The sequence below is a fragment of the Odocoileus virginianus genome, chromosome 8, assembly GCF_023699985.2.
Source record: "Odocoileus virginianus isolate 20LAN1187 ecotype Illinois chromosome 8, Ovbor_1.2, whole genome shotgun sequence".
In the NCBI taxonomy this organism is placed as follows: Eukaryota; Metazoa; Chordata; class Mammalia; order Artiodactyla; family Cervidae; genus Odocoileus; species Odocoileus virginianus.
In genome coordinates, this window is record NC_069681.1 from 64,027,291 (window position 1) to 64,050,853 (window position 23,563).

A 23,563-nucleotide genomic window follows, 5' to 3' on the forward strand; every position below is an offset into this window, starting at 1 on the left:
CTAACCCAGGGATTGAAACCAGGTCTCCTGCATTGCAGGCGGATTCTTTACCAGCTGAGACACAAGGGAAGTCCCTATGTAGTGAAAACAATGACTTAAATAAGGATGTTTTGATAATAATTAACATTGTATTGAAAGACCCAACAGGAGCTAAATAAATGTTAAATCATAATTTTAATAATAAGTTTTGATAAAATAATATAAATTAGTTATTAATATTTATTCTTCAAAATAAATAAACCAATAAATTAATTAATTTGTACAAAATTGATAAAAGTAAGTGTAATTAAACATTTCTTAGTCTGATATTCAAAGGGACTAGAATACTATGAATCACATTGAAATAAAAATAATAATTTTAATAATACACATTTAATATTTCTCTTTAGTTTGCAATTACTATTATAAAAAATGGTAGCAACTTAAATAACAAGAAGTATGAACATATAGAGTTTCCCAGGTGGCTCATTGGTAAAGAATCTGCCTGCAATGAAGGAATCACAGGAGACATGGGTTCAACCCCTAGGTAGGGAAGATCCCTTGGAGAAGTGCATGGCAACTCACTCCAATATTCTCGCCTGGAGAATCCCCATGGACAGAGGAGCCTGGCAGGCTACAGTCCATTGAGTCACAGAGCTGGATACAACTGAAGCAACTTAGCATGCATGCACACATGAATATATAATGTCTATGAATCAAATCATAGAGACCTATTGAAACTGATTTACTACACACAAATGCAAATAAAGGAAAGAAGAGACTCATCAGAAAGTCTGTGATAAAGAAATCTACCGTCTCCCCTCCCACCCCCTGCCCCAACAATGACAGCTAACTGAGGGCTTTAAGATGATCACTTGCAATATAATTTAAAAAAAAAAAAAAAAAGGAGACTGGTATTTACCTATCAAATTTTGGTTAAGCATTTGGCCTTAATGCTTAATGGCTCAGGTCTACATGAATAACAGGGAAGAGAACTAGATTTATTGTGGTGGTAGGTGGTATTGGTGGTGGGATTTCCCAAAGGCAAAGAGCCCAGGAATCTTAAGAACTGGCCTGCTGGAGATAGGTCTTCCTCATTGCAACATGTCCGATTTTGAGTCATATTGGAATTTCAAGAACAGGAACCACTGGGAAAGTGTATACTAACAGCAAGAGATTCTAGGGAAATTTTTTTGTGGTAGAAGCTGAGGTAGAGGATGTTATTTTATGGTGACAAATGCCCCACATTAGATAATTGTGCTACTATCATTGTACTTAACAGTGTTCCTTACTTAGCAAATATATATAGGTGTATATATATATATGTCTAAGCACCAGAGTTAATAGGTGGCCAAGGTAAGCCAGACTATCAGGAATAACCAACAAAGAATTTCTACAGCCATGGAAAGTGTATTTAATAAAAGTTTTCCCCGATCTTTACCTCTTTTTTATCTTTCAGTCTTGTCAGGAGAATAGGAATACCTTGAATAAAGCAAACAGGAGGCACTTCTGAATCAAAAATATATCACTTACCTCCACTTCAAAGGGCTAAAGTCAGAGAAAGAGTAAAAGTGAAATCATACTTGCCTCACTTTAACTTCCTGGAGATAATTTTTTCCACTGCATGGAAAATAAGAAAAAAAGAATGTAATGAAAAAGATGTAATTTTAATTTTAAAATTAAAATTGAGAATTTGTCAGCATTTTTAAGGAACTGAAAGGTTTTCATATAGCACAAGCTTAATGTGGATTAGAGAAAAAAGAAAATCATGTCTTACTTGCACTCTTCTTTGTTGAGTCTGTATTAGACATTGGTGTTGGTTGACTCAGGTTACCATCCCCTTCCACTTTATGAGAATGTACCACATATGGTCCTGTATTTGGATGAGGACTAAAATGTGTTTGCCTCTAAGATATTAGTCCATGGGGTTTCAAAGAGTCAGACACCCTGGGTGATTGAGTACTAAGCACTGAAGACATTTATTATATCTATATGGTTGATAGCAATCACTCAAAACAAACAGCAAAATAGCTTTGGATTAAACAACACTGTATCACTATATATATGAAAAGCAATTGGCAGTTTTACTAAGCTTAATTTACAAAGTCTTTGTCTCTACAATTTTAAGCAGCCAGAAATATATCATTCACTTTGAACTTTACAGTAACACTTTTGTTTTTAATTAGGTGAAGCATCTGAAGAAGTTTTATTAATATTTGAAGATGAGGCATTCCCTTTTAATGTTTTTATCATCTATGTAACCTTAAACAATCTATTCACATTCTCTAAATCATCAACTTGTCCAGTTCTTAAACAAGGATTTATTGGAAATTTTTAAAGGACTTTCTCTCTTTAACACAATGGAATTTTAAATACAGTTATATGAAGAAGCAAATGGAGGAAATCATATATGACATAAACTGAAATCACTCTTTATGGTTTTACTATATTAGCACTGTGCTCAGTCGCTCATTCGTGGTCAACTCTTTGCAACCCCAGGGACTGTAGCCTACGAGGCTCCTCTGTCCATATAATTTTCCAGGCAAGAATACTGTAGTGGGTTGCATTTCTCCAATGTTAGCATTATGACTTACAAAACTTATTTTATCTGCTTGGATTTTTCAAAAGCATCAAATTATAGAATACTCACCAAAGAACTTAGTCATAGTTTCATCCTATCTGTGACCCAGAACATTACAACAGATTGTGTAGCATAAAAGGGCAAGAAAGGATAAACATCCTTTGCAATTATATAACAATAAATGAACCATAGCTGATCAGCATTATGATGGGATGTGTCTTGAAATAATTTATTTAGTCAGTTAGTCATTTAGGAGGATTTGCACAGGGTAAATTCATTGGGCATATGGGCAGCATGTGTTCAAGGACTCCCTGCAGCATTGAAATGACACATTATTATAAAATATAGTGTACCTTCTCTCTTATTATGGTGGTTCTTATGAGAAAAATAAATCTATGTTTTTTTATAATACAAAAATTCCCTGGGAATTAAACAACATAACAAAAAAGGTGATGTAGAAATTGTCTAAGCATATTTTTATAACTACAGAAAATAGTGAATTATAATGAAATTTGATTTGAATGACATACACTATATAAAAATATTTTTGTCTTTCATTTACCAGACGCCTTATGGATTTTTTGGTGTCATTTATTTTCTTTATTTCAAACCTGAAGGTCTAATTGACAATCTAAATGAGGTGTTTCACATTGGAAATTCAGAACAAATAACCAGGACCAAGTTTCTTAACTCATTCTTTCAAGAATATTCACTGAGTAATACTGTCAAGTCTTGTGCTGGATTTTGATATAAATATATTTCCTTTCTAAAATATAACACTTTCATAACATGTGCGTATTTAATATATAATAAATCAACAGCAATAAATTAAATAAATCAATATTATGTCTTCAAAACAATGCTTCCAAAAGAATTACTGAGATTCCAAATATACTTTTCCACTGACCACACATGCTCATACTATCTTAGAGAAACATATTTGAAAAAAATAAGCAAACAGGAATGATGACAAAAAATATTTGGTGATATCAGATATATCTCTAATTCCATGTCACACAGTCACCTATTTGGCAATAAAGTGCAGGCTCTAACAATAGATACTAGTATACAAATGATTCTGTGAGGAAGTCAAATCTCATCAAGTCGTTAGATCCAGTTGTTAAAAACAACCATGGTCAAATCTACTTTATACTGATTAAATTATGTTAGAAACAAAGAAAATACTATTTGAAACTCATGACTTTCTAATCCTTCTAATGCATTCTCCTATTGTTCCTTGTCTATGTTAGCTGTGTAGTGAAAGTACTATGTATCTGCTACTATCCATATTTTCTTAACTCCAAGTTATGTTAAATTGGGAGCTTTAAAAAGGTCCATGTGAGAGTATTTACATCCTAAAAATGGGCAAGAGCTACAAAGCAGCATTCAATTTATTGTTTTGTTTTCTAGATGTAAGAAAGTGATGGAAAATATTTTGTATGACATGTCTATAGCCATTATATTATGATTAGAAAAAACATTTAAAGCAATGTTCTTCCAGTATTGGAGAGCTATCAAAAATTTTCAGCAAATAAGTCAGACACATCATCTTTCAAAAGACAAACTTTTGAATTTCTAATTAGTCATTATTTGCTTGTCTTAATCATGAATTTAAATAAAAATAGAAACAAAATTTCATAGCAAAACTACCCCCATCAATAGTTGCATCCCTGGATACGAAGATTTGGCAAAACATTGTAAAAATCTTGAGAACTGATTGATTGTAAGCAATTTAGAATAATGAAAATTGAATAGTTTATTGATATATGCATATGTTAGCAAGTCTTCATTTATATCAGCAAATTTGACAAAGCATTTATGTATACACATATTTTATTTAATTATTTATTTTTTCAGAGAGTTGGCTGTTGAACATGTAAACAAAAACAGAGAGAACATATAGATAAACTACATTGAAAGAAAGGGAAATTTAGAAAATAAGGAAAAAGAAGGAGGAGATAAAAATGTCTCAGATTTATTTCTTGGTATATCAGAGTGAGAATTTAATTTCAAAAAGGAAAGGACTTGAAAAATATTTTTTACAAAGAAAATATGCAAATGGTCAATAAGCACATGAAAAGATATTGAACATCATTTGTAATTAGGGAAATGCAAATCACAACCAGGTCAGGAGATCACACTTTATATCTACTAGGATGGCTATAATTGAAAAGAGAAAAAAAAAAAAAAAAAGGAAAATAACAAGTTTTGTCAAGGATAGGAAGAAATTGAAATTCCTTATGCATTGCTTATGGAATGTTAAGTGATGCAGCCACTTCGGAAACCAGGTTGATGGTTTCTCAAAAGATTAAGTGCATAGCTACCGTATGACACAATAATTATACTCCTAAGTAAATATTCAGAAGAACTGAAAGCAGGGACTTAAATAGATATTTGTACATAAATGTTCATAGCATGATTACTAAAAATCACTGAAAGGTGAAAATAATTCAATGTTCATCAACAAATGAATAGATAAACAAAACACATATTGAGAATTACACTGAGAATTGTGAACTCTAAGCATATATCTACTCCATCCTATTCCTCTCCTGAAGAAACTCGACCAAACTCTAACATGGCTTCTAGCAGCAGAAGGACATATCCTTCAGTTAACCCAAGAGCCTCACAGACCTTAGCCTGTCACTGACATGGCTGCTTGAGAAGGCACAACAGTTAGGAAAATTTACTGCTTGTTCTGGCCAGCACAGGTCAATAATCCTCTGACCTCACTTTCCTGAGCATTTATTTTAAAGGGCTTACAGTTGTGAATATGTTATCTTTTGTCTGTTTCAAGAACCTGAGAATCATTCCTTGGAAATTTAATTATTAGGAAGGAGAAGGTCTCTTGTCTCCTAGTGTCTGTGGGAAGCTAGAGTCCCAACTTCAGTAACTGCCAACTCAGCCTAACAACAGTTACACTGAGCAATCCTTTGTACTTTTTCCCTTCTCTGACTCTGTTGAGTCCCTAATTTCTCCTCTCCCTCATTCTACCTTTACACACTCCATCACCTCTATGCAAATCATAATGGAGCTCAGCTCTTTCCCCTACTATTATCAATAGTTATTGAATCAAATCTGTTTTCAGTGCTTTAAATAATGCCCAGCTGTGCTTCCCTTTGACATTCCATGCAATGAAATTCTATTTGTCCATAAAAAGTAATACAATTTTGACATATGCTACAACATGAATCAACCTTGAAAGCATTATTCTTTGTAAAATAAACCAGACAGATAAACATTCCATAATTCCACTCAAGTGTTGTACCCAGGACATGCAAATTCCTAGAGACAAGAAATAGAATATAGGTTACCAGTGGCTGAAGAGATGGGCAAGATGTGGCTATCGTTTAATGGGTGCAGAATTTCTGTTGAGGATGATGAAAGGTTTCATGTATAACTAGCAGTGATAGTTGCATAACACTTTGAATGTATTCATTGTCACTATACTGCACTTCTGTGAATGATCAAAATAATAATATTATGTTATGAATATTTTAACACAATAAAAACAAACAGCAATAAGAAAACTCTGTTTAAAAACATCTGTTCGGAGGCATAAAGAACCGAGACTCTCAAAAGGGCCATTTTGGAAGAAAGTAGACCTTACCTTTTTATATAGTTCATGAGATTCTTGTGGCAAGTATACTGGGGTGTTTTGCCATTCCCTTATCCAGTGGATCATGTTTTGTCAGAACTCTCTGCTATGACCCATCCATCTTGGGTGGCCCTACTTGGCATGGTTCATAGCTTCATTGAGTTATTCATTCCCCTTTACCATGACAAGGCAGTGATTCATGAAGGGGGTCTTCAAAAGCCTCTTGATGAGGCAAAAGTGGAGCATGAAAGAGTCAGCTAAAAAAAAAAAAAAAAGAACTAAGATCATTAGCATCCAGCCCCATTACCTCATGGCAAATAGAAGGGGGAAAGGTGGTAGTAGTGACAGATTTTTCTATTCTTGGGCTCTAAAATCACTGCAGATGTTGACTGCAGCCATGAAATGAGAAAATGATTGCTTCTTGGCAGGAAAGCTATGACAAACATAGACAGTGTGTTGAAAAGCAGAGACACTACTTTGTTGACAAAGGTCTGTATAGTCAAGGCTGTAGTCCTCCCAATGGTCATGTATGGCTGTGAGAGCTGGACGGTAAAGAAGGCAGAGTACCAAAGAACAGATACCTTTGATCTGTGGTGCTGGAGAAGACTACTGAGATTTCCTTGGACAGCAAGAGAATCAAATCAGTCAATCTTGAGGGAAGTCAACCCTGAATATGCATTGGAAGACTGATGTTGAAGCTGAAGCTCCAGTATTTTGGTCACTTGAGGGGAACAGACAACTCATTGGGAAAGTCCTTGATGCTGGGAAAGAATAAGGGTGAAGAAGAGGATGTTAGAGGATGAGATGGTTGGATTACATCAACGATGCAATGGACATGAACTTGGGCAAACTTCAGGAGATGATGAGGGACAGGGAGGCTGGGCGTGCTGTAGTCCATGGGGTCACAGAGAGTCAGACAGAACTGGTGTCTGAACAAAACAGACCTTAATTTCCACTTTTTCATTTACTACTATTTTCTGCAAAAAGACTCATGGTATAAAGGCCAAGCAGAAGTCAGTGACCTAGAGCTTTCAGCAGTCTTGACAATGTGGGAGAGACTGAAAGTTGAACTTTAAAAACTAGACAGGACTTAAGATGACAAGATCCTGGAAAAAGGGAGAAACCAAGAAAAGTAAATATTAGTGGTTTTTTTTTTTTCCCCCTCTGAGGTTTTTACAGGAGTTTGTGATGAAAAGACCAAGAGGAAAGCAGCCACTAACTGGCCACCAAGAAGCAACTTTATCAATCTCATGGAGCTAAGGAAACAGCAACAACAACAAATTACAGTTGAACAACAGCAATAAATTACAATAAATCAAGAGGAAGGGACTTGATTACAAGACAAAACAAACAAAAAGAAATCACTTGGGCTCCTTTCCTTTGAGATTTTCTAAAGTCTACACAAAGGACAAGAACAGAGAGGAAGTGAAATGGTCCTTAAAACATCTGAAATGTGTTTCAAATTTTTTGAATGTTTGTTTGGATTTGTGATATAATTATCTTATTTAACCATTTGTGGAAAGGAAATTAAACCATGTCTGGAGAATTTAACATCACCTAGAACCTAGAACATTTTTAATATAATACTTCAGCATTCAATTAATCAAAATAACAGCATTGTAGAATAAAAGACTAAATGGCGGGAAAAATTAAAAAAAAAATAGAGCAATAGAACTGTCAAAAAGTGAAGCTGACCTGAATAATATTATCAATATAATTATTGACATTTATGGAATATTTCATCTAACAATAGCCAAATACACATTATTCTCAAACTCATATCAAGACAAAATACATTTGGAGTCACAAAATGCTTGTTAAAAATCCAAAATAATATAAACCATATAGTTCCTTCTCATACCACAGTATAATTAAACTAGAGAGCACATAAATACATCAGTAATATCCCCAAATATTTTAAAATTAAACTGCATGCTGATGAATAACACATTCCTTGAGAAGTATAATATCCAGGAAAAGTAAAAATGTTTTAAACAAAATTAAATGAAATATAATTTATCAAAATATATGAGATAAAGTGAAATAAGTGCTCAGAGTGAAATTTATCCCAATAAATGCTTACATTAGAAAAGAATAATCTAAAATCAATAACATAACTTTCAATCTTAGGAAACTAAAAAAAAAAAGTAAGAGAAGTTCTGATCTAAAAAAGAAATAACACAAAAATTTGTAATATTTATTGACTAAAATTCAAGTTCAGTGGATGTTCTCTCCTAAATTCTCCATTTATTTATATAACAAATTCTCCATTTCTTATATATTTGTTCATCTTTTTTTGAAAGTGTTAGGCACTCAGTCGTGTCTGACCTTTTGCAACCCCATGGACTGTATGTAGCCCACCAGGCTCCTCTGTCCATGGAATTCTCCAAGCAAGAATACTGGAGTGGATAGCCTTTCCTTCTCCAGAGGATCTTCCTGACCCAGGGGTCGATCCCAGGTCTCCCACATTGCAGGCATTTTCTTTACCATCTGAGCCACCAGGGAAGACCTCATCTTTTTATAGAGCTCTTTATTTATGTGCAATTACTTTAAATTTTGTCTGATTACTCCAATATATAGATCATTGGTGAATCTAATGTGATCCTATCAACTCAGTTTACTCTTGACAGTGAATTCTTCTTTCTTTCTTTTTAAAATTTGTGCTGTATTAGGTTGGTGCAAAAATAACTGAAGTTTTTCATGGTTAAACTTTGGCATTTGATATTTGGCTGCATTCTTAAATAAATGTGGTCATGTTATGCAGCATTTTAATGCACAATTTTTGTTTTATGTTTTTTGCTAATATATTCTTACTTGCTGTTTATTTTGTATGTTTTTCAGACTACGGAAATGATGTTAGACAAAAAGCAAATTTAGCAATTTTCTCATTCAAGTTCAAAACAGGTTATAAAGCAGCAGGGATAGCTCACAACATCAAAAATACACTTGGTTCAGAAACTGCTAAGGAGTGTACAATGCAGCAGTGGTTCACGAAGCTTTGCAAAGGAGAGGGGAACCTTGAAAATGTGGAGTGCAGTGGCTAGCCATGGAAAGCTGACAACAACCAAACAAGAGGACCACCACAGCTGATCCTCTTACAACTGCAAAAGAAGTTGCTGAAAAACTCATCATCAATCATTCTATGGTCATTTGGCATTTGAAGCAAACTGGAAAGGTGAAAAAGTTCAATAAGTGGGTGCCTCATGAGCTGACTAGAAATAATAATAATAGTAAAAAATCATTGTTTTGAAATGTTGTCTTCTCTTATTCTACACAATAACTGTTAACCATTTCCCCATCTGATCGTGATGTGCGATGTAAAGTAGGTTTTATAAATGACTGTCAGTTTCCAGCTCAGTGGTTGGGCTGAGAAGAAGCTGTAAACCTCTTTCCAAAGCTAAACTTGCACCAAAAAATGGTCATGGCCACTGTTTGGTGGTCTGCTGTCAGTCTTATCCACTATAGTTTTTCTGAATCACAGTGAAACCATTGCATTGAAGTATGCTCAGCAAATCAACAAGATGCTCTGAAAGCTGCAATGCCTGCAGCCAGCATTGGTCAATAGTAAGGGTACAATTCTTCTCTGTGACAATACCAGACCAGATGTCACACAACCAACACTTCAAAAGTTGAACGATTTGCTTTATCTTCCATAGTAACCTGACCTCTCACCAACTGACTGCCACTTCAACTATCTCCACAACTTTTTGTAGGGAAAATGCTTCCACAGTCAGTAAGATGCAGAAAACACTTTCAAAGAGTTAATTGAATCCTGAAGCACAGATTTCTATGCTATATGAATAAACAGTATTATTTCTCATTGGCAAAAATGTGTTGATAATGTTTCCTATTTTGATTAACAAAGATTGATTAAGTCTAGTTACAGCACGCATGCTGTAACTTCAGTGGTGCCCGGCTCTATGCAACACTATGGACTGTAGCCATCCATATACTATATAGGCAGGATCCTATGTTCATGAAGATTCCCCAGGCAAAAATACTAGAGTAGGTGATCATGCCTTTCTTCAGGAAATCTTCCCATTCCAGGAATTGAACCCATACCTCTTATGTCTCCTTCATTGGCAGGCAGGTTCTTTACCCCTAGTGTCATCTGATTTAAAATTCAGGGTATGAAATTTAAAACTCAGGGTCTCAAAATAATTATTTTGCACCAACCTAATACTTTTGCTTGAATGATTGACATCAGTCTGATTGAAAGTTAGAATGCTGGCATTGCAGAGGCTGAGGTAAATTTTATTTACCTCTAGAAGTGTGCCTGCTTATTCTTCTGTTTGCTGTAAATGTGGGAGTTTGATTCTTTCTCTTTGGTTGTTGAGCTGGGTTTGTTGTCATTTTTATCCTCAGTGTACAACAGGTTTCAAATTCTTGCGTATCACATTGTTCTTTAGGTAGGGACTTAGGCACAAGATAATTTTTCTCAATTTTTATTTTTTAATTCATTCACTGATTTTGAACTTTGTTATTGCCACAGAGGTGCTTCTTCTCCATTTTCATCTCCATCCTGAGTGTGTTCAGCTGTTGATACATTTACTCAGTGTTTTAGAGATAGAATTTTCTTGTCTTCCTCTACTGGTAAAAGATCTCTTATGAAAGTACAGTAGATTCTTGGGCCCAGGACTCCATCCTACTGCTTTCTATAGAGTAGAAACCATATTATTTTCCCCCAGACACAGTGGATTTTGACTATGGGTGGACATGTTTGCTATTTCTTTTCCATACACTTAAAGTCATTATTTCATAGAAACTGAAGGCTCAATCAGTGCTCTGTATATTTTTCACTGCATTTCAAGTCGCCAAAGAGGATAGATATTTCTCAGTTAGCTTCCTGACTCCAAACATTCCAGTGACTATTTACTGGCTATCTATAGAGAAGAATCTGAGAATGAGTTCAAACTCCCATTATTCCTATGACTCTCAGGATTTCTACACATGCATCCAGCAAACACTTAGCTTTTACCTATTTGTTATAAAATTTAGATGAATTATTATAACTTATTTGCATGTAATCCAAATCTCTTCCTCTTCTCTATCACTGTATGCTGGTGCTCATGTCTCATTCTTCATTGAAATAAATGTATATTTTCTTAGATATCATACATTTGTGCAGTGATCTCAATTATCTGATGGGTTCAAGAAAAGTTATGATTTTGTAACTGATCGAGCTATTTTGTTATTGTTAAAGAACATGGGATTCATGCTCTTTCAAGATTCACACATTATAAGCAAAGTCTGAAGTCATATGTGTTTAAAAATAAACAAATGAAACCCTTTTATTTTTAGATAAATAGTTTATATTATGTATATAAAAGGCATTGACAAATGGAGAAAAAGGGAGTGCAACCCTATTAGTATATAAACTGATCATAACATTGAGATGCCTTCTCATCAGATTAGTGCCCCTGGGTTAGAATTCTGTAGGGGAAGGGAAAAATGAAAAAATAGTTATTCCTAGATGTAAGGGTGGAAATGTTTCTTATGCTTCAGCAAATATTGCCTCTTGTGATGCTTTTCAAGAAAAAGAATGTGTTTACTGAGGCTGTATCTCTAGGAGAAATGGTTAGAAGGATTTGTGTGCTAATGTGTTGGTTACTATTAGATACTTTGGGCAACATATTGTGGTAAACCATCAACTCAAGAGAGAATATTCCAAGTGCAGAGAAGGAATAGAGAAAATATAAAGGTTCAAGGCATTGTGGCTTGAAAAATCTGATTGTTTCTAGACCTCAAAAATGAAATCATAATAATAACCACTACAACAGCAACATTAGAAGAAAAAAAAAAAAAAGCATCGGAAAGCAAAATCTCTGTAAAATACCTTAGTTGGATAAAGTAAAGTAGTCTTGTGTCAAACTTGAAGAATGACACCTTCCAGATGGTTTCAAAAAGGCCAGTAAGCTGAGGAAAATGGCATGATGGAGAAGAAGGAGCACAAAGGACTAACCTCTATACTCAGATAAAATCTTTGTGTGTGGTTACTTGGTGAAGAGGACTGACAGTAAACAAGAGTAATAGACAGTGCTGCGATCAACATTGGGGTGCACGTGTCTCTTTCAGATCTGGTTTCCTTGGTGTGTATGCCCAGAAGTGGGATTGCTGGGTCATATGGCAGTTCTATCTCCAGCTTTTTAAGAAATCTCCACACTGTTTTCCATAGTGGCTGTACTAATTTGCATTCCCACCAACAGTGTAAGAGGGTTCCCTTTTCTCCACACCCTCTCCAGCATTTATTGCTTGTAGACTTTTGGATAGCAGCCATCCTGACTGGTGCATGAGACAAGTGCTTGGGCCTGGTGCACTGGGAAGACCCAGAGGGATCGGGTGGAGAGGGAGGTGGGAGGGGTGACCGGGATGGGGAATACATGTAAATCCATGGCTAATTCATTTCAATGTATGACAAAAACTACTGTAATGATGTAAAGTAATTAGCCTCCAACTAATAAAAATAAATGGAAAAAAAAAAAAAAAACAAGAGTAATAGAAGCTTGCCACATTTTTGAAACAGTTAGATAGCCAAATGAAGGAAAAAATCCTAGCCCTCTGTTCCAAAACTGGAGAATTAATAAAACCTGAACATCCATGAATAGTCTTTAAGGGAAAGCATACTCCCCAACATCCATTTCAAGGAAAGCCGGGGAGAAAACACTGAGTGAAAAATAGCTTTTAATGTGAAGCCAAGGGAGATAATGAAAATGTCCAGGAGAATTTCCCTCAGAGAGAGCATTGAAGAAATTTTCACCAGCTGTTTTAACAATCTACTTTACTAAAATAAGAGTGTGTGGTTATCTTATTTTTTATTAGGTTAATTTACCATGATTTTGTTGGTTATTGAAAATTAAGGTAAGTATTCCATTTTATTTCCAATGATTATCAAATCCTCTTAGAAGTCAACCTTTTTTTTTTTTTTTTTTTTTTTTTTAAATTTTTATTAGTTGGAGGCTAATGAGATGGATGAAACTGGAGCCCATTATACAGAGCGAAGTAAGCCAGAAAGATAAAGACCATTACAGTATACTAACACATATATATGGACTTTAGAAAGATGGTAACGATAACTCTATATGCAAAACAGAAAAAGAGACTCAGATGTATGGAACAGACTTGTGGACTCTGGGAGAAGGCAAGGGGAGAAGTCAACCTTAAATACCCTACCTACTGTCAAGACCCTGAGCCCATGTATTTATGGACCCCACCTGTGTATGTCCTTTTTATTTTCTTACACTGGCATTATTTTATGATACTTTTTACAGTGTGAAGTATAGTAAGTACATTTATTGGTTTACTGTCTGAGTCTTCACCTACACATTCAACTTCTTGAAAGCACGGACTCCAGGTCTCTTTTCCATCACTGCATACCAAATGACTAGGTAGGTGTGTAACATAACGAGGGCAAGCAAAGTAAAATACATTGTAGATAAAATCTACCTGTTTTTCACTTGCATCTGTGAGATGACTTTCTTGGTATTAAATAAAGTGAATTGTATATATTTTATTGCTTTCTGGGCCTAACTCATGAGAGAATTTCTAATTGTTATTATTAATAAATATCTGAATTAATATGGAATTATAGATCCAATGCTTTGCTCACTAACATTTTCGCCTAATTATATGCCGACTGCAAAAATAAACACACAGAATGTAAGGTATCCTAGGGAAATAATACCTTGATATATATGTTACACAATATTTCACTTTTTATTTCTAAACTAGACTTTCTAATTACTTATATATTAGCTGTGGTTAAATTACCTATGCAATAAATCTACCTGCCTAGTATATCATTTCAAAAAGTGTTACCTTTTCTTTGATAAAACTAATGCATGCATATTGTCTAAAAATCAGAAAATAACTCAGATAATTACTATATAGGCATAAATACCAGTATTATTTTGTCGCGTTTTTCAACCAGGTTTTTAATTTTTGCCTTCACTTATTCCTCTGTGATCCTCTACCTTTATGCAGACCTAAGCTTTTCACATAGCATTTTCCTTCTGCCTAAAGAACTTATTTTAATATTTCTTGAAACGTAGGTCTACTGGCAACAAATTCCCTCACTTTTTGTTTAAGAAAGTCTTATTTCTCTTCACTTTTGAAGGAAAATTTCTGATGATACATGACACAGATTGGTATTTTGTTTTTTCTTTTTTCTATCAACACTTTAAATGTCCACCCTACTCCTCTTGTGTGGTTTCTGAAGAGAAATGATTTAATGTGTGTCTTTCATCCTCTAGAGGTGAAATGGGTTTTTTGTTTGTTTGTTTTTTGTTTTTGCTCTGCTTCTTCCTGAATTTTTTATTTTTGATTTTATGTAGTTTGAAAATCATATGCCTAGTTGAAGTTTTGTTTATTCCTTTTTCCCCATTTATTTTGTTTGGTGATCTTGAGCTTTCTGGATCTGAGGCTTGGTGTCTGACATTAATTTGGGGAAATTCTCAGTCACTATTATTTCAAATATTTCTTTTGTGTTTCTTTATCCTTCTTCTGGTATTCCCATTACATGCATATTTTACTTTTCATAATTGTCTTTAGGACTTCCCTGGTGGCTCAGATGGGGAAGCATCTGCCTACAATGTGAGAGACCCGGGTTTGACCCCTGGGTCGGGAAGATTCCCCTGGAGAAGGAAATGGCAGCCCACTCCAGTGCTGTTGCCTGGAGAATCCCATGGAGGGAAGAACCTGGTGGACTACAGTCCATGGGGTAGCAAAGAGTTGGACACAACTGAGTGACATCACTTTCACTTTCATAGTTGTGTTTGGATATTCTATTTGGATTCATTAGTCATTGTTCTCCTTGATTTTCAGTTTTGGAAGTTTCTATGGATATATTTTTAGATGCAGAAATGCCTTTCTTAGCTGTGTCCACTCCACTAACAGGCACATCAAAGGCATTCTTTGCTTCTGTCATAATTATTTTTATCTTTAACATTTCTTTTTGGTTATTTGGGATTTCAATCTCTGTTTTATATTGCCCATCTGTTGTCTCTTGTTATCTGCTTTTTCCATTTAGAGTCCTTAATATTAATCATTAAGGATAATATTATAATGACAAATTTAATCCTTGTTTAAATTTCTGGTCTGATGATTGTCAAACATCCCTGCCATGTCTGGTTTTGATGCTTGCTCTATTTCTTTATATGGTCTTTCTTGACTTTTGTATGGATTGTACTTTTTTTTCTTGATGAGTGAATGTGATGTAGTGTGGATAAGGAACTGCTGCAAATAGGCCTTTAGTAGTGTGATGGTGAAGTGTTGGGGGGAAATATTTATAGTCTTGTGATTAGAGTTCAGATTTTAGTGTGAAGTTTCACAAGTGTTTCTCAGTGTTTTTCTCCCTTCTTAGGTAGGACAGAATGGATAGAGTGAGCTGGAGTTGGATATTTCCCTTCCTTGGATCAGTTAGGCTTTGATATCATCTCAGTATGTCAAGATCTTTTCAACTAGTGCCTGCTGAGGCAGGCCTTCAAGAGTCTCTAGGACATAAGCAGTAATTCCTTGTGTTTGCCTGTTTCTCTTTCTAATATTCTAGACAGTGGTTTGCCCTGTGTCTTCACGTCTCCTATGGCTCCAATAATTAATCTTTTCAGTTTAACCCTTTACTCTTCCTTAGGATGAAATGACAATATCTAAGCTCTTTATATGAGAAAGTGAAAAGTGAAAAAGTCACTCAGTCCTGTCTGACTGTGACCCTATGGACTATACAGTCCATGGAGTTCTCCAGGCCAGAATACTGGAGTGGATTGTCGTTCCCTTCTCTAGGGGATCTTCCCAACCCAGGGATCAAACTCAGGTCTCTTGCATTGCAGATGGATTCTTTACAATTTGAACCATCAGGGAAGCCCTTGAGTTACTTTAAAGGATTAGCCAAAGTAACTCAAGGCCACAGTTTGAATCAATTACAGAACTAAAAACAAATTCCAGACCTTTTTTATATGTAGAACCAGAAAATTGCCCTGTTAACTTTTCAAAGATTTTTATGCTTTTTATTACACTTATTTCTCCAGTACAATGAACTATATGTTTAAATTACTATAAACCTTGTCTTAAATTATATTGTATTTGCATATTATTATATTTGTTGTGTTATGTTTATTCACCAAATTCATCCTTAACCGGTCTGAATTGCTTTCTGAGAAATCTGAGGTTATGATTCTATAGGATGTTTACAAAGTAGAAAATTGTCTTTTGGCAGTGGTTCAAGTTACATCGAGCTCTGAGATAATTGTCAGAGCCCCAGAAGTCTATCTTAGAATTCTATACAAATTAAAATAAAGAAAATGGAATACTATTAGTCTGACTGGGCCAGTAAGCCCAGATGGCTCAGCTGTAAAGATCTGCCTACAAATGCAGGAGACACAGAAGACAAAGATTTGATCCCTGGGTCGGTCAGAAAGATCCTTTTGAGAAGGAAATGGCAAGCCACTCCAGTATTCTTGCCTGAAAACTCCCAGGGACAGAGGACCCTGGTGGGTTACAGTCCAAAGAGCCATAAAGGGTTGGACACAAAAGAGCAACTGAGCACATAGTAGGCTTAATAGGAATGTTAAATTTAGAGAGCTATAGAGGTCAAAGGGAGAAGGCAATGGCAACCCACTCCAGTACTCTTGTCTGGAGAATCCCATGGACTGAGGAGCATGGTGGGCTGCAGTCCATGGGGTCGCTGAGTCAGACACGACTGAGCGACTTCACTTTCAGTTTTTCAGTTTTCACTTTCATGCATTGGAGAAGGAAATGGCAACCCACTCCAGTGTTCTTTTTTTTTTATTATTATTATTCTTTTTTTTCACTCCAGTGTTCTTGCCTGGAGAATCCTAGGGACGGCTGAGCCTGGTGAGCTGCCGTCTATGGGGTCGCACAGACTCAGACACGACTGAAGGGACTTAGCAGCAGCAGAGGTCACACAATATCTTAGTCATGACATGATTATATCTTTCATACAAAACAAAATAGACTAAAACGTGTTCAAGTCTTGGGTTCCTACCTGAAGGTAGTCATGAAAGTTTCTCATTTACCACTTCCATGGATGAATTCCATCACAGAGGACCCTTAAGACCCAAAGTCTTCAGTTTAGTAAGTGATATACTGATAATTTTCAAGTTTACTGAAACTACCTGACAGTAAGTTTAAAATGAATGCCAAGTCTAAATTTAACATCAAAGAATTCCATGTGATAAAAGATCACATCAAGAAATAAAAGATAGGGAATAACTTTTCTTTAAAGAACAAGCCAAAGTAACTCAAAGCTTCATGTTGAATCAGTTACAGAACTAAAAAATGAATTCCAGACCTTATTCATTCTTTACTCTATACAGCCTATCTTTAAAAATAATAATAATAATTTGAATTTTTGAAGTACAGATTTTCTTTTCTACTTGCTAATACTCAACTGTGAAAATACATGACTTTATATTTTTTCTTGTTAATTTATTTTGAGTTATTTTGATATTCTCTTTTCCACTTCCAGTCTTCAATTTACTGTTCTAGACGCTCTTGAGTAATTTTAAAAAAATTACCTTTACCAATATGTTGAATACTTTTTTTACCTCCCAATGTTCTTGGAGCTTCTTAAGCATCATCTTTAAAAATATTTATAGGCATTTAAAATAATAATATCTAAATGAGAGTCTAAGATCTTGATGATATTCTTTCAAAATGCTGCTGCTAAGTCACTTCAGTCGTGTCTGACTCTGTATGACCCCATAGACAGCAGCCCACCAGGCTCTTCCATCCCTGGGATTCTCCAGGCAAGAACACTGGAGTGGGTTGCCATTTCCTTCCCCAATGCATGAAAGTGAAAAGTGAAAGTGAAGACACTCAGTCCTGTCCAACTCTTCACAACCCCAAGGACTGCAGCCTACCAGGCTCCTCCATCCATGGGATTTTCCAGGTAAGAGTACTGGAGTGGGTTGCCATTGCCTTCTCTGTCTTTCAAAATAGTCAAATTGAAATGCTGCAGATTAATTCACTAAAGTGACAGGAGCTATGATTTACTGGATTTTGTAGATTAGTAAGCAAGCAAATAAATGCATAATAAAAAATTAAGTGGAGTACAGCATAAATGGATTTTTTTCATTTATTTTGACAACTATAGCTTAAATTATTTATGACATGCTTCACAGTATGCTGATGAATATATTTGAGGATAGACAACTAACTAAAATCCTGTGCTAATAAATCTCATCTGAGTGTGCATTGAGATGCTAAGTTTCTGTGAGAAGTTAATTTTAAAAAAGGGAGAGAAAAGAAAACTGCTATACATGCTGGCTTCCTTAAATAGAATTTGTTTTAAAATGTGAATTATCCTTCTGGCATACCTGATTTCTTTAGTATTTCTGTGTCCCAGAAAAGTCTAAGAAGTTCCCTGAACTGCTATTTGATTTTCTCTGCTGTATTCTTCTAACAAGTTTGCATGATAGAGCTGTACAACATTATCATAAAAGTCATAACAGGCCTTACAAATCAAAATTAAAGAATTGATATTGTTCTTTCAAAATTTGTTTTGTGAAAAGGGATATTTATAAAAGAGCTGTTGTTTAAAATCATGAGATTCCTGTATTATTTTAGACCATTAGTTAGGGTCACATTAGTGGTATCACCTTATGTTTACTGGTATTGCAAGAAAATCTGAGAAGTTGATATTATTTTCTCATTTTCAATTTTAATCACAGACATACATCAAAAGATACAGAGTATAAAAGTTTGATGCCTGGATAAAGTGAAAATTTGATGAAATAATGAATTGACCCAGTTTTGAACTAGAGGTGAAATATATACAAGCTACTATTTATTTCATTTTTTCTTCTTTATGTAAAATAGAATAATGACTTCGGCTTTCATCCAAATGTTGCTCAGTGATAACAATAGGAGTTATTAATATTTAAGACATAATATTTTAAATTTAGGAAACTTACATTTTTTTAATCCAGAATTAAAATACTCCTTTCCCCAAATCACTGTTTCTCATTCTTTAATATACAAATATGCACAGTCACACTCACTCCAAGACACACACACACAAACACAAAAAAAAAATAGGGGAAAAAAGCTAAACATTTCATGAACAGAAAATAAATAAATTGTTTTCAATGACTATTCTCTGAAATCTTAATTAAATATGAATTCAACCATTTTGTTTGTTTCTTCCTATGGCTCATATATAAATTACAATTAGAATGTCTATTATATTGATGACTAAAGTAGATTGGGTAAGTATATTAATTTCTTTTTTAAGACTGCTAGGACAAAGTACTCAGATTGTGTTGGTTAAGTAACAGAAATTTATTTCTCACAGTTTTGAAGGCTGCAAGTCCAAGGTCAAGTGTCATGAGGCATTTAACAAGAAGCTTCCTGTGTGTTTTGGATCTGTCAGGAACCCTCTGGCCCTTATTAATTCCTGAATATTCAGGAATTAAGAGGAGAGGCACACCTTTCCCCAGGGCTGAGGAATCCTGGCATGTCCTCCTTTAGTTTTTCAATACGGTGATAAGTACCCTCTCCCTTCTTAAGAACCATACACTAAAAAGTGATTGTTTACGACTCTCTCTCTTTGATAAGCATGGACTTATGTTTTGTAAGTCTGGAATTTTCATCTTTATCTTTGCTGAGAAGAACTATCTTGTAAGACAGCATATATGCCCACACCATGTTGATTAAAACACCTTTGCTCCATCAGAGAATGGGTCCCGTGTCTGTCTTTCTCTCTTTCTTTCTCTCTCTTTCTTTCCTTCCTTCCTCCCTCCCTCCCTTCCTTCCTTCCTTCCTTCTCTCTCTCTCTCAGGCTAATTCCTTGGAGCACAGAGGCCCGCTAAGCTCACTTTCTTGCCCGGGCTTCTAAGACCCTCTCAAGAATGCTCACTGTGCCTTCACCCACTCGAGAGGGTGCCCGGTGCCTACGTGCAGCGATGTAAGCTCTAAGAACTGGGCTTTATTGTCTTTCCGCGTAAACCAGGGGATATCAGCCTCTTTCTCTCTCTGACTTTCTTGTCGTCGACTCCGGACCACCAGGTTCCGGTCCTTTAAAGGACCAACAGTCAAGGTTTTGGCATATTTAGTTTTGTTCTGAAGTCTCTCTCTTTGATTTGTGGCCAGCCACCTTCTCACTGGGTCCTCACATGGTCTTCTGAGTACACACTTTTCTGAAATCTCTCCATGTGTCCAAACTTCCTCTTCTGGTAAAGACATCAGTCATATTGGGTTTAAGTTCAGTCCAGTTCAGTTCAGTCACTCAGTCGTGTCCAACTCTTTGCTACCCCATGAATCGCAGCAAGCCAGGTCTCCCTGTCCACCACCAACTCCCGGAGTTTACTCAAACTCATGCCCATCGAGTCGGTGATGCCATCCAGCCATCTCATCCTCTGTCGCCCCTTTCTCCTCCTGCCCCAATCCCTCCCAGCATCAGGGCCTTTTCCAATGAGTCAGCTCTTCGCATGTGGTGGCCAAAATATAGGAGTTTCAGCTTCAGCATCAGTCTGTCCAATGAACACCCAGGACTGATCTCTTAGGATAGACTGGCTGGGTCTCCCTGTAGTCCAAGGGACTCTCAAGAGTCTTCTCCAACACCACAGTTCAAAAGCATCAATTTTTCAGCACTCAGCTTTTTTCACAGTCCAACTCTCACATCCATACATGACCACTGGGAAAACCATAGCCTTGACAGATGGACCTTTGTTGGCAAAGTAATGTCTCTGCTTTTTAATATGCTATCTAGTTTGGCCATAACTTTCCTTCCAAGGAGTAAGCATCTTTTAATTTCATGGCTGCAGTCAACATCCACAGTGATTTTGGAGCCCCCAAAAATGAAGTCTCACACTGTTTCCACTGTCTCCCCATCTATATCCCTTGAGGTGGTGGGAACCAGATGCCATGATCTTAGTTTTCTGAATGTTAAGCTTTAAGCCAACTTTTTCACTCTCCTATTTCACTTTCATCAAGAGGCTTTTTAGTTCCTCTTCACTCTCTGCCATAAGGGTGGTGTCATCTGCATATCTGAGGTTATTGATATTTCTCCCAGCAATCTTAATTCCAGCTTGTGCTTCTTCCAGCCCAGCGCTTCTCATGATGTACTCTGCATATAAGTTAAATAAGCAGGGTGACAATATACAGCCTTGACATATACCTTTTCCTATTTGGAACCAGTCTGCTGTTCCATGCCCAGTTCTAACTGTTGCTTCCTGACCTGCATACAGGTTTCTCAAGAGGCAGGTCAGGTGGTCTGGTATTCCCATCTCCTTCAGAATTTTCCACAGTTTATTGTGATCTGCACAGTCAAAGGCTTTCGCATAGTCAATAAAGCAGAAATAAATATTTTCTCTGGAACTCTCTAGCTTTTTTGATGATCCAGCAGATTGGCTGACCTCTGGTTCCTCTGCCTTTTCTAAAACCAGCTTGAATATCTGGAAGTTCACGGTTCACCTATTGCTGAAGCCTGGCTTGGAGAATTTTGAGCATTACTTTACTAACGTGTGAGATGAGTGCAATTGTGTGATAGTTGGAGCATTCTTTTGCATTGCCTTTCTTTGGGATTGAAATGAAAACTGACCTTTTCCAGTCCTGTGGCCATTGCTGAATTTTCCAAATTTGCTGGCATATTGAGTGCAGCACTTTAACAGCATCATCTTTCTAGAGTTGAACTAGCTCAACTGGAATTCCATCACATCCACAAGCTTTGTTCGTAGTGATGCTTTTTAAGGCCCACTTGGCTTCACATTCCAGGATGTAGGCTACCCTAAAGACCTCATTAGAACTTATTCACCTCTTTAAAGATCTTATCTTCAAGTACAGTTACATTTTGAGGTACTGTGATTAAGACTTCACCATGTGAACACTGGGGGACACAGTTTGACCCATAACAGTAAATGTGGGTAATCCTTACTTAATCCTACCTAAGAATTTGTAAAATGAAGAGTGTTGGAGAAATTATTTCTCCCATTTATGAGTTTAGCTTTAGTGAATTCTCAGGCTTACAGAGGATGGCTATGTTCTCATCTCCTTTGGCACTAACAGCATGGACACATTCCCTCTCTTTCCTTTCTTTCTTTTTTTTTTTTTTCTTTCTTTCTTCTGGCTTCTTGAAAAACTTCAGTAAACCAGGACTATGTTAGATGATAAGAATAAAAATGTGAATGTGAATCCATTAAATACATTCACAGACTCCATGGAGTTTACACTGTAACAGTTTTGGTATGTTTGTGTAATTGCACAAATACAAAACATTAGAAGAGTGCCCAGTGCTAACAAACAAGAGCAGGAGACTAGTAAAATGTATAAGGGGAAGTTCTGGCCTAGTCTAGGTTCTAGGGCAATCAGCCTTGGAGAAGTGACATTGAATTGTGATGTGAAGAATAAATATGATGAAATGCCATTTCCAAAGTCTTAAATAGACTAGTTGGAGAACTGAATAAAAAACAGTTGGAATTAAGGGTTGTAGAAACTGGGTTGAAAAATTGATGTTTGAATAAGTAGTTTGAAGCCTGATTAGGGAACATGCCTTTCAGTATTCTCTACTTTGGGGAATAAGATATGTTATCAATACCATCCCTGCAATCAAAAAGACTTTATAGTGTATGGCCCTGTCTATGATTTTAACCAAGACACAAAATTGATAGCTTTATCAAAAAAAAAAAAAAAAAAAAGGAAAGAAAGTTTCTGAGCATAAAGTGTTATACATGAAGCACAGTAGAACTTTGGAGCTAGCATTTAAATTGAGCATATTAAGAAAACATATGTAATTACATTTAGTCTTGTTTTCAGATGAGTCTTATGGAATCATATATCCATATTCTCTAATTTCTCATATATAATATTATAGTATATCTCTGTGATACCTATTTACAATATAGAGTAGACTTTGTCAAGCCTCAATTTGAGGCTTTAGGAATTGCTGCATGTTCAGTCTCAACAACTTAAAGACTTCATCATAGACCTACGTTGAGGGCTTTGTATGCTACTTATCAGCATTTATTCAGGAATCTCTTTCTAGCTGTCAGGGAGGTTTCCTTCATTACTAAAACTGGGTAAAGATAAACAAACTTTGGTTTGCAAGTTAATTTCAAGATAAATAAAAGATGCAATATAATGAGGTGTGTATTATTAAAAAGGTTATTTTAGTTTGGAAACATAGAAGGAAGGAGGTAAAGTAGCTGTTCTGCTATTAATTTCTTTGAAGTCATGAGGGGAGGCACTCCTAGGGAAAAGAAAATGAAAAATACTAATAATATAATCATAAGCATGATAATTGTATCTCAAGGTAAATAGTATTTGCTAGGATACAGTCTTTATCTATAAAATGCTATTAATAGTCCGTTGCTAGCTTATGATTGTTTCTTGTAAGCACACTGCAATCTATGGATTTATGATGCCTCACTCTACAGCGAATGTCGTGGATATAATCA